This window comes from Gavialis gangeticus, unplaced genomic scaffold (assembly GCF_001723915.1).
Source record: "Gavialis gangeticus isolate Ggan-Ray unplaced genomic scaffold, GavGan_comp1, whole genome shotgun sequence".
NCBI classification, from domain to species: Eukaryota; Metazoa; Chordata; order Crocodylia; family Gavialidae; genus Gavialis; species Gavialis gangeticus.
The window spans coordinates 180,480,002-180,491,305 of NW_017728992.1; positions in this window are offsets into that span (position 1 = coordinate 180,480,002).

An 11,304-nucleotide genomic window follows, 5' to 3' on the forward strand; every position below is an offset into this window, starting at 1 on the left:
CTAGCCTCCAGGGGATAAAACCAGCAATTTATGCAACATCTGCTGCACCAACTTGCTGGCGGCTCCTGCAAAGAACTGTGTGTCTGCAACACCCTACCCTCAATTTCTGGGTTTGGCTCTCCATTGAAGCTCTCTCACCCCGTCCTCACTGCTCCTCACACGGTTCCAGGCACCAGAATGAGATTTAGCAGATTCTCATCAATAAAAATCTTCAGATTCTCTAGTAATTGAGGGCTTCACCCTGGAAGAACCTCAGCCTTGCAAGTGAACTTCCTGTGTAACATGTAATATACAGCCAGGCTCTCCTACACACCCACACAGCTAGGGCCCTACTCAGAGAATCACAGAAAATTAGGGTGGGAAGGGATCTCAGGAGGTCATCTAGTCCAACCCACTGCTCAAAGCAGGACCATCCTCAACTAGATCATCCCAGCTAAGGCTTTGTCTACCCAGGTTTGAAAAGCCACCACAGATGGAGATACCACAACCCCTCTAGGTAACCTGTTCCCACGCTTTACTACCCTTCTAGTTACAAAGCGTCTTCCTAATATGTAAATTAAACTTCCCTTGCTGCAACTTGAGACCACTGCTCCTTGTTCTGTCATCTGTCACCACTGAGAACAGTCCAGCTCCATCCTTTTGAACTCCCCTTCAGGTAGTTAAATACACTATTAAATCCCCACCTCAGTCTTCTCCTCCAAACTAAATACACCCAGTTCCCTCAGCCTCTCCTCAGAAGTCATATACCCCAGCTCCCTCACCATTTTTAATGCCCTCCACTGGACTCTTTCCAATTGGTCCACATTCTTTCTGTAGTGGGGGGCTCAAAACTGAACAGTACTGCACATGTGGCCTCACCACTGGGGAAGAATCACTCACAAATATAGGGGAAGACTCACATCCCTCAATCTGCTGGTAACACACCTACCAATGCAGCCCAGTATGCCATCAGCCTTCTTGGCAACAAGGGCACACTGCTGGCTCATATCAGCCTATTGTCCACTGTAAGCCCAAGGTCCTTTTCTGCACAGCTGCTGCGCATCCAGTCAGCCCCCAGCCTGTACCAGTGCATGGGACTGTTCCCTTCTAAGTGCAGGACTTTGTACTTGTTCTTGTTGAACCTCATGAGATTTCTTTTGGCCCAATCCTCCAAATTGTTGAGGTCTCTCTGAATCCTAGCTCTACCTGCCACTGTATCTACTACTCCCCCCAGCTTGGTGTCATCTGCAAACTTGCTGAGGGTGCACTCTATGCCATCTTCCAGGTCTTCAAGAAATTGAACAAAACCAGCCCCAATACTGACCCCTGGGCTCCTCCACTTGAAAGTGGCTGCCAGCTAGATATTGAGCCACTGATTACCAACCTTTGAGCTTGACAATCCAGCCAGTTTTCTATTCACCTTACAGTCCGTTCATCTAACCCAGTGGTCTCCAAAGTGCCGTGCGTGCACCCCAGGGGGTGCGCAAGACGATCCACCAGGGTGTGGGAAAAAAATATTAGCACTTCTATTTATATTTATATAAATATACATATATTGGGGGTGCGTACTCAAAATTTTTTTACTGATAGGGGTGCACTGATCTAACCCATACTTCCCTCACCTCACTTGCAAGAACATTGAGGGAGACAGTATCAAAAGCCTTGCTAAAGTCAAAGTATATAATCATCTTCACATTTCTATTATTCAACATCCTTTCTCCTGCTTTGACAAATGCAGTCCTGTCCCACATGCATCCGTTCAGAATGGCAACACAAAAATCATTTTCTAACCTGTCACTTTGAGCAGGTCGCTCCTCTCTTTGCACCCCTCCACTTGCCTCTCTTTCTCTATCACACCACAAACATTAATTTATTCACTTCAGTGGCCCTCCACAAACTATCCTCATCCTACTTATCATCTCTAATTGAGACAATGACTCAAATCAGCCTGTGAAGCTGGACTTCAGTGTCCACTTGTTAAATTTAAAATTTGAACAAGCTTCACAAACATCTTCAAAGCTCCCTCATTATCTTCCTCAAACGCTTCTCCCTTGTGATGCCTTGTGTTTCTGCAGACAATGCTTTATAAACTTAGGCCCCACCACCCTCTCTGCTACACTAAAATCCACCCCCGTCTCCTCACTGCTGCAGAGATGTGCATCTAGGGGCACCTGTACACAAGGGGGGCTTTAGTTTCCCTGAATTGAAATGGTGAGCTTTTAATCTGTGGGTTTTTAATTGAGACCCACCATTTCAATTTAGGGGTTTCTGTCACTGTTATGGAACAGTGATGGCCTGCCACCAATGGGCTGGCTTGCCCATGGGACAGTGTGGGAAGGCAGCTGGGTGTGCTGGCAGCCAGGGAAGGCAGCTGGGATGGTGCACGACGTGCTGGAAACCCACCAAACCCAAGCTTCCCTGAGCATGCCTAGGCTTCCAGCATCCCGTGCATTGTCCCCACCAGCATACCCATGACATGTACACATGCATATTTTTTTTTAAATTCTCAACAGGACAATTTGCCCCAATCAATATAAAATACATCAGAGGTGATCTAAGTTACCACACTCAAAGAAATTTTTACACACAAAAACACCCTGTGCATGTGTACATGGTGACACCATATAGACACCAGACTACCAGTGGCACAATGCGGATGGGCACACGCCGCACCCCAAGGGTCCCCTCAGAGTCTGCGGCCTCCCCCTCTGGCACTTCTGAGGTCTCCCCCCAGGCAGAGCCCGTGGTTCCAGGCTCCACGCAGATGGAGCCTCTGGCTCGTGGCTGCAGGGGCTGCCTGGCACGTTTCCAGGCACATGGGACCAGGAGCATGGCCACCTCCCCTTGCAAGGTCTGCTCCACTTTGGAGTCTCTGAGGTGCCAGATAGAGGAGCTCCAGGCCGCAATCCAGAGACTGCATGCCATCAGGGATGGTGAGCAGGAAATAAACTCGTACCGCCAGGCCTTTCACCCCCTGGAGGCTGAGGGTAGACCAAGGTCACCTTCCAGGACAAGGGAGGACTCAAGTATCTCCCATACTGTCCAGCCAGGGGGTTGGACCAAGGTAGTCAAGAGCCCCAAGGCCCACTGCACAAGGGTCCCTTCCCCTGTAGAGCTCTGCAACAGGTATGAACCTCTTGCAGCCCCGGTAGAGCCTGCAGAGCTGCCAGCTCCTGCAGGCAACAGAGGCTCATTCACAGCTACTGTCCCTGCTCTCCCTAAGGCCACACGTAGAGACTCCCTCCTAAGGGGGACTGAGGGCGCAATCTGCCACCTTGACCCCTTAGCCTAGGAGGTCTGCTGCCTCCCCAGAGCCCGTATCTGGGAGGTAGCCGAGAAGATCCCAAAGCTCATCCAGCCCACCGACCACTACCCTATGCTCCTTACCCACGTGGGCATGAATGACATGGCTCGGAGCAATCCCAGCCAGGTCATGAGAGGCTACAGGGTTTTGGGAGCAGGGCTTAGGGGGTACAGGTGGTGTTTTCCTCGATCTTCCCCATTTTGGGTTATGGGCTGAGGGGGGAGAGGAGGATCGAGGTAGTTAACCAAAGACTGCAGCGCTGGTGTCATCATGAAGGCTTCAGCTTCCACGATCATAGTCCACTCTGATGAGGGAGGCAGTGGTCTGCTGGGAAAAGACGGCCTCCACCTCACTGCGCTAGGGAGGAGGCTCTTCTCAGTCAGAATGGCTGACCTGCTCAACCAAGATTTAAACTAAGCCCACCAGGGGATGGGGATGATTACCGCCACAGCAAGCCCACTGGGCAACTTCTGCAAATCCAGCAGGCTAAGGCACTCAAGGGAACCCACCCCCATCCCAGCCCCAGAGCAATGTGTAGGGAGCACTAGGGCCTCCAATGGGACACTTACATGCCTGTACACCAATGCCAGGACCTTGGGGAATAAACAAGAAGGACTGGTCCTCCTGCTAAACAAGAATGAATATGGGATTAGTCTATTAGTCCTCCTAAACAAGAATGACTATGGGATTAGTCTATTAGTCTATTAGACTATGGGATAACAGAGAACTGGTGGGACTCCACCTATGATTGGGCTGCAGGTATAGACGGCTATACCTTGTACAGGAGAAATCGTGTAGACAAAAGGAGTGGGGGTGTAGCACTCTATGTCAAGGAAAACTACACGTCCCTGCAAGCTGACATTGGCATCAGGATGGACGACTGGAGACTCTCCAGATTAAAATCCGTGGTGAACACAGCGCAGGGGACACAATGGTAGGAGTCAACTACCGACCTCCTAATCAGGATCAAGAGCTCGACAAGGAATTCGCCAAGGACCTGGCTGAGGCTGCACACTCCCAGTCCATGCTTGTCATGGGAGACTTCAACTACCCAGACATCTCATGGGAAGAGCACTCAGCCAAATCCAAACGATTGCAAAGCTTCCTCATGTGCATGGACAAGCTCTATCTGACTCATGAAATCTACGGACTGACAAGAGCCAAAGCGCTGCTCGACCTGGTACTGGCAACACAGGAAGATCTAGTCAGTGACCTAATGACTGAAGGGAAGCTGCGAGAAAGTGACCATGAGCTGATCACTTTCACTATCCACCATAAAGCTGGCAAGTCAGTCAGCAATGCTGAAGTCTTCGACGTCAGGAAAACTGCCTTTACCAAGCTCAGGAGGCTTGTTAGTGAGGCCCTAAGGGACCATGACCTGAAGGGGAGGGGAGTTCAGGAGGAGTGGCTGCTCCTCAAGGGAGCAACCCTGAAAGCACAAGCAATGTCTATCCCATCTCAGAGGAAAATTGTGGACCTCCTGTATCTAAAAAGAAAGACCTATAAAGGATGGAAGACTGGATCCACCTCAAAGGACGAGTATTCTGTACTGGTCCAGACCTGTAGGGAGGAAACCAGGAAAGCCAAGGCTGTGACTGAACTCCAACTCGCTACACATATCAAAGACAATAAAAAAGTCCTTTTTTAGATATGTGGTGAGCCAGAGGAAAAGCAAGGGTAACACTGGACCCCTGCTAAACCATATGGGACAACTGACAACCGACATGCAGGAAAAAGCTAACCTGCTTAATGGGTATTTTGCATCTGTTTTTCACCAGCTCCAAGGTACAGCCCTGCTCAATATAGTATGGGACAGCCAGGGTAAAGAAGAACTGTTATTCTTCATCAATGTAGACCATGGTTAAGGAATATCTTGAGAGGCTGGACACCTTTAAGTCAGCTGGCCCTGACAGTTTACACCCCAGGGTACTCTAGGAGCTGGCAGGCATCATAGCCCAGCCTCTGGCATGGATCTTCGAGAACAGGTGGCGCTCGGGCAAAGTGCCCGAAGATTCAAAGAAGGCCAATGTGGTGCCTATCTTCAAGAAAAGGAGGAAAGTAGATCTGGGGAACTACAGGCCTATCAGCCTGACCTCTATCCCAGAGAATATCTTGGAAAAAATTATCAAAGAGACCATCCTTGACAAGCTGGCTGATGGCAACATCCCGAAAAATAGGGTTTGTTGTGGGTAGGTCTTGCCCGACCAATCTCATCTCCTTCTATGACCAGGTGACATATCACCTAGACAAGGGAGAAGAGATTGACATCATATATCTTGATCTTAAAAAAAGCCTGGTGTCTCATGATCATTTCATGGAAAAATTGGCCAACTGAGGCCTCAGCTACATCACAGTCCAATGGCTGGGGAACTGGCTCTGAGGTTTGACCCAGAGAGCGATAATAGACAGAAGTAAATCATCGTGGTGCGCCGTGACCAGCACGGTCCCCCAAGGCTCCATCCTTGGGCCTATACTCTTTAACATCTTTATTAATGATGTAGACATTGGTATCAGAAGCGGACTGGCCAAGTTCACTGATGACACCAAACTTCGGGGTACAGCATCCAAACCTGAGGATAGGATGGTGATCCAGGCTGACCTAGACAGGCTCAGAAAATGGGCGAACAAAAACCTTATGGCATTCAATACTGAAAAATGCAAGGTACTCCACCTTGGGGAAAAAAACCCTGCAGCACACTTATAGGCTTGGCAGTGCTATGCTTGCTAGCACCACAGCTGAAAGGGACTTGGAGGTCATGACTGACCACAAGATGAATATGAGCCACCAATGCAATGTCACAGCTGGTAAAGCAAGCAAAACTCTGGCATAGATGCTTCTCAAGCAAATCCCAGGATGTCATCCTCCTGCTGTACTCGGCCTTGGTGAGGCCACAGCTGGAGTACTGCATCCAGTTCTGGGCTCCGCAATTTAAAAAGGATGTGGAGAAGCTGGACAGAGTCCAGAGGAGAGCCACGCGCATGATCAGAGGAAAGAAAATAGGCCTTATGAAGGGAGGCTGAGAGCCACAGGACTCTTCAGCCTGGAAAAGCACAGGCTCATGGGGGGACCTGGTGGCTGCCTTTAAGTATATAAGGGGTACATAAGGACCTGGGGGAACGCCTGTTCACCAGAGCGCCCCAAGGGATGACAAGGTCAAATGGTCACAAACTCCTCCAAGACCATTTCAGGCTGGACATAAGGAAAAACTTCTTTACTGTCTGAGCCCAAAAGGCCTGGAACAGACTGCCGCCAGAGGTGGTGAAAGCACCTACTCTGGACTCCTTTAAGAGACATTTGGATGCTTATCTTGGTAGGATCCTTTCACCCCAGCTGACTTCCTGCCCCTGGGGCAGGGGGCTGGACTCCACAAACTTCCGAGGTCTCTTCCAGTCCTAATGTCTATGACGTCTATGAAATCTATGAAATGTTAGACAAATGATGATTTCTTGTCACTTTTATCACATGTACATGGCCCCACCATCATATGTACAAGCACCCTTGGATGACAGATAAACCCAGCTCCAACTATCATGCTAACATTGCCTCATTTACTTATTCTTGCCATCTCTCTATATACATCTTTTGTCTCTTGTTTTATATTTGGATAATAAGCCTTTTGAGGCAGAAACTGTCCTTTTTGTCCTGTTTGTATAACACATAGCATATGTGTCTTAAATCACGACTAGGGCTGCTAGGCACAATGGCAACAAAATATCGTAAATAATGACAACTCTTCAAGCCTGAAGTTCACATGACAGCAACAGGAGTGTTCCAGGAGCTTTAAAGAAACCACCATTAATGTGCAACAGAATTATAGGAGTTGAGAATTTTGCATCTTGAGCACCCTGGCCAGGCCATTAGTAAGCAGGGAGACCAAAACAGCAGGAAATAAAGAGCTGACCCTAACAGTCTTGACACTTTCATGCCAACCCTAAAAACTAGGGAAGCAATAAGTTGCACTGGTACACAGTGTACATTTTTGTAAATGTGGTATATAACCCAGATAACTAACCATTGTATGGTCTGAGTAAATTAGTTATCTGACAAGCTGATTCACATGGGCAAAATTCTATGCCCACATAGTTAGTTGCCTATTGAAGTAAATGCCCAGCCCACGCAGCTAGTGCAACTGGCTCAATTTTAATTCCAATCCATACTCTCTCCCCACCTCAGTGAATCATACTTTATATTGTATAAGAAATATTTCATAATCTTACATGTTTCAGTGGAAATACTGCCTGGTGCTTAAATGTGTAAGGAGATCAATTAATGCTACATCAAAGAATATTTGACAAGTGCTTTAGTTACATGGAGTAATAATTGCTCTACTCTGAAAAGTGACTGATAAAAAAATAGCAACTTCATCATCATCTGTTCTGTGTGTGCCACAGTCATATCTGCAGACTCTCATGATTTAGATTTGATTAAAACAATAAATAAAAAAGCACCGGAGAGCTCATCCTAATCTCTCAGCATCCCTTAGAAAATTTTAATTTCCCAATATAGCTGATGCCCATTTGCAACAAAACCTGGTCAAAGCAAGTCGCCCACCCACAATATTTCTTCTATCCAGTAATCAGATGACACTCCCTACAAAACAGCAAAGCGTTAGGAAATTGTACTGCTACAAATAAGTTTTGACTGAAATTTAAAAATATATTAACCTATTTAGATATTCTACTAAATCTTCTGTTCTACTAAGCTGTCATGCTCAAAATGTTGCTATCCTATGGCTACAAATTACCCACAATGAGCAGCAAGCTCCTGACCAATCTCCCTCCTGAGTGTCTGCTACAAGACAATTGAGAGACTAGTTCTGCAACATATTTCTTCAGTAATTGATTCTGCCCTAAGCCCAAACAAGCTGGATTCCACCATGGCCGGAGCACTTGCAATCAAGTTCTAGCTTTAACTACCTTAATTGAAAATGGCTTTCAGGAAAACCCAAAGACTGGTGTTGTCTTCCTTGATTTAATGACAGCATATGACACTGTCTGGTATATTGGTTTGCTGGTGAAAATATCAGGAATTCTGCTACCTTGGGCCACTTAGCTAGCCAGACTATTACTATGTGGCTGATGCTTTACAGTCCACCCAGCTAACCAAAATTAGTTCTTGGGAGACATCAAACCAATGGCCTCCCTCAGGGATTAGTACTGGCCTTTTCCTTTACAACCTGTATGTTAATGACCTGCCTGCAACCAGCTCATGCAAATTTGTTTATGCTGTTATTGCCATTGTCACCCAAGCTCATGACTTTTCAAATGCAGAACTCACACTTGAGGGAAACATGAAACTGATTTCAGAATACTGCCTAAAATGGTGTCTCAAACCAAATACCTCAAAGACCATCTCAGGTATTTTCCATCTGCATAATGCTAGTGTTAATCGTGAACTCACTCACTCTCACCTTAAACGGTCAGCCTCTCAAACTCAAAATCCACCCAATTTATCTTAGAGTCACCCTTGACTGAACTTCAACTTAGAAATCACTTTTCCAGAAAACTGCTTTAAAAATCAGAACAAGGAATAACCTACTTGCCAAACTTGAAGGCTCCACTTGGGATGCCAATGGATTCATACAATGTTCATCTGCTCTTGCACTGTGTTATTCAGTTGCAGAATACTGTGCCCTTTACAGGCTCATTCATCGCACAGCAAACTAGTTGACACCCAACTGCATGCTACAATGCATCTTGTCAAGCACATTGCGCCCCACTCCACTCCCCTCCCATGGTTACCAGTCTTCAATAACTTTGCTCCCCATCATCTCCACCGCACAAATGTAGAAGTAAACTTGCTAGCCAGACTCCATGATAATCCTCCACTACCAGTGTATTGGGACATATTCCACCCACCAATAGCTCGGCATCTCTCAAGATATCCAGTATGCTCCATGTGGTGGGCCAGTGGTGGATACTCCTGCATTGAGCCACCCAACTTACTGCACCCAACCACCTTCCAAACTCTGAGTGCCTTCCTGGAGGTGCCTCACATCCAGCCGACCCCCTTCCTGGAACATACCTGCAAGCCTGGGGGTAACGATGCCACCACCCAGGGTCTGGAATGATCTTGGACCTGTGCCCCCTGGAAAACACAGGCCTAGTAGTCTTTGAGGGTACTTGACCCACTGCAAGAACTTGGAGTGCTTACCTAAGTCTGAAGCACAAGTAGTGGTCTCCCTTATTCAGCCAAACCAGGGGGACCCCAAGGCATAATGTAGACCTCTTCCAATAAGTCTCCCATGCTAGGTACAAAAGAGAACTTTAATGGTTACAAGGAGTAGGTTTGGAATAGGGTACAGGGGAGAGCAATACCAGAGAAATAGCTTAGAGCAAACTGTTGCATGGTAGCCTTTGATCACGCATCTGAGTTACTGCAAGCTATATATCTAGTTAGATCTCAAGTAGCTTACTTACAAGTATTATCCAGAGGCAGGTGAAGATTCCCTCTGGAGGCAAGCAGTTCATTGATCATAAGTTGAGAGACAGAGAGAGAGAGTTTCAGATGGCCCAGCTTCTCTGATAGTTCTCATCATGGCTGCTGTCCTGCCTCCTAAGCAGTCCTTAACTTTTATAGCCCTTATGACCTCATTTACCTGATCCAATGAAGGCCAGCAACTATTGGCTGCCAGCCAACCAATTTGAAATGCATCACTGGTTGCCAGGTAGACTGACAGGGTCTCTAGCCCCCTCCCAGTCATGATGACATTGCATAGAACAATATGACTTTAAGCCCCTAGCTAGGTGTGTGAGGCCGGCCACACAGGCAGAGGGAGCAGGTTTCCCCTTCCCTCTGGAATATATCCAGCTCAGGTTACAACTCAGGGTTACCTGAAGCTGATGGGGCCAAGGTGGTCTGCCCTCTACAGTGACCATGGTAACCAAATTGGCAGATTAGGCATCTGCCTGATAGCAGAGTTTACAGAGAGGCAGAAATGGCATTCTGCCACAGCCCACTCCTTCTAAACCCTTTGACTTTTCCTTACTTACCTGATGGCTTCAATCAACGATCACATCATCTCTGACCCTACAGTCAGTCAACCAGGGTTTAACTGGCCATGCCATTATTGGGCACTTCTCAATAATTTTCAAACTGGACAGGGTCACTGTGCCTCAAACCTGTACCAATGGGGCCTTCAAAATGATGACAAATGCCCCTGTGGACAAGTTCAAAGCAATGTCCCACATTGTTGACTCGTGTTTTTTTACTATGCCACCTGGTGGCCTTCAAGCTCTTCATGCCGAACCACATATCCTAAATAAATAAGCCCCATACAGTCTCCTCCACAAAAAATCCAAGTTAGTTAGAAAGGAAAGAAAGGTGAACCTTGGCAACTAATCTAAGTTTAACAAATGCAGACCAGGAACTACAGGGAGATGCCACACAGGTTCCAACAATCAGTCATCTTGAATCTCATCTGAGGATTCAGTGATTTTTTAAGTATAAGCATTTCTCTCAAGGCAATAGAAAGCTTAACCTCTGGACAATCCAGGGAATTTAGGGATTCATCCTGGCTCATCCATGGATCTTTGCCTCTTTCCTTGTTTATGAATTAATCAAAGCTCTATACTACAGGTGCACTGATAAACTAGTCCATATTGTATCAGCAATGATAAAAGGAAAATTGACAGTATCGGCAATCGGCTTTTTTTGGCCAATGTGGCTAATAGTGTCACTGATAAATTCAGTGTGCATGCACAGCTGCAGCAGAGCATGTAGGCAGCCAGGAGCACTGCACATGGAAAGTAGCATCCAGCTGGTAAGTCTGATAAGGGAGAAGGGGAAAGGAAAGGGGCATGGGGGGAAGGGCAGACCAAGGCTCCTGCAGTGAGGGAGGGAATGGGGCTGGGGCTGGGGCAGGCACTGCCCCGTTGCAGCGGAGAATGGGATGGAACCACGGCTCATCCGGGGGGCACAGGGAGGAGGAAGGCAGCTCCTGTTGCTGCACACACATCTGGGGGAACCATGGGGGGCATGTGGCCCCCGGATCTGTGCATGTGGCGAGGGTGGGCTGCCG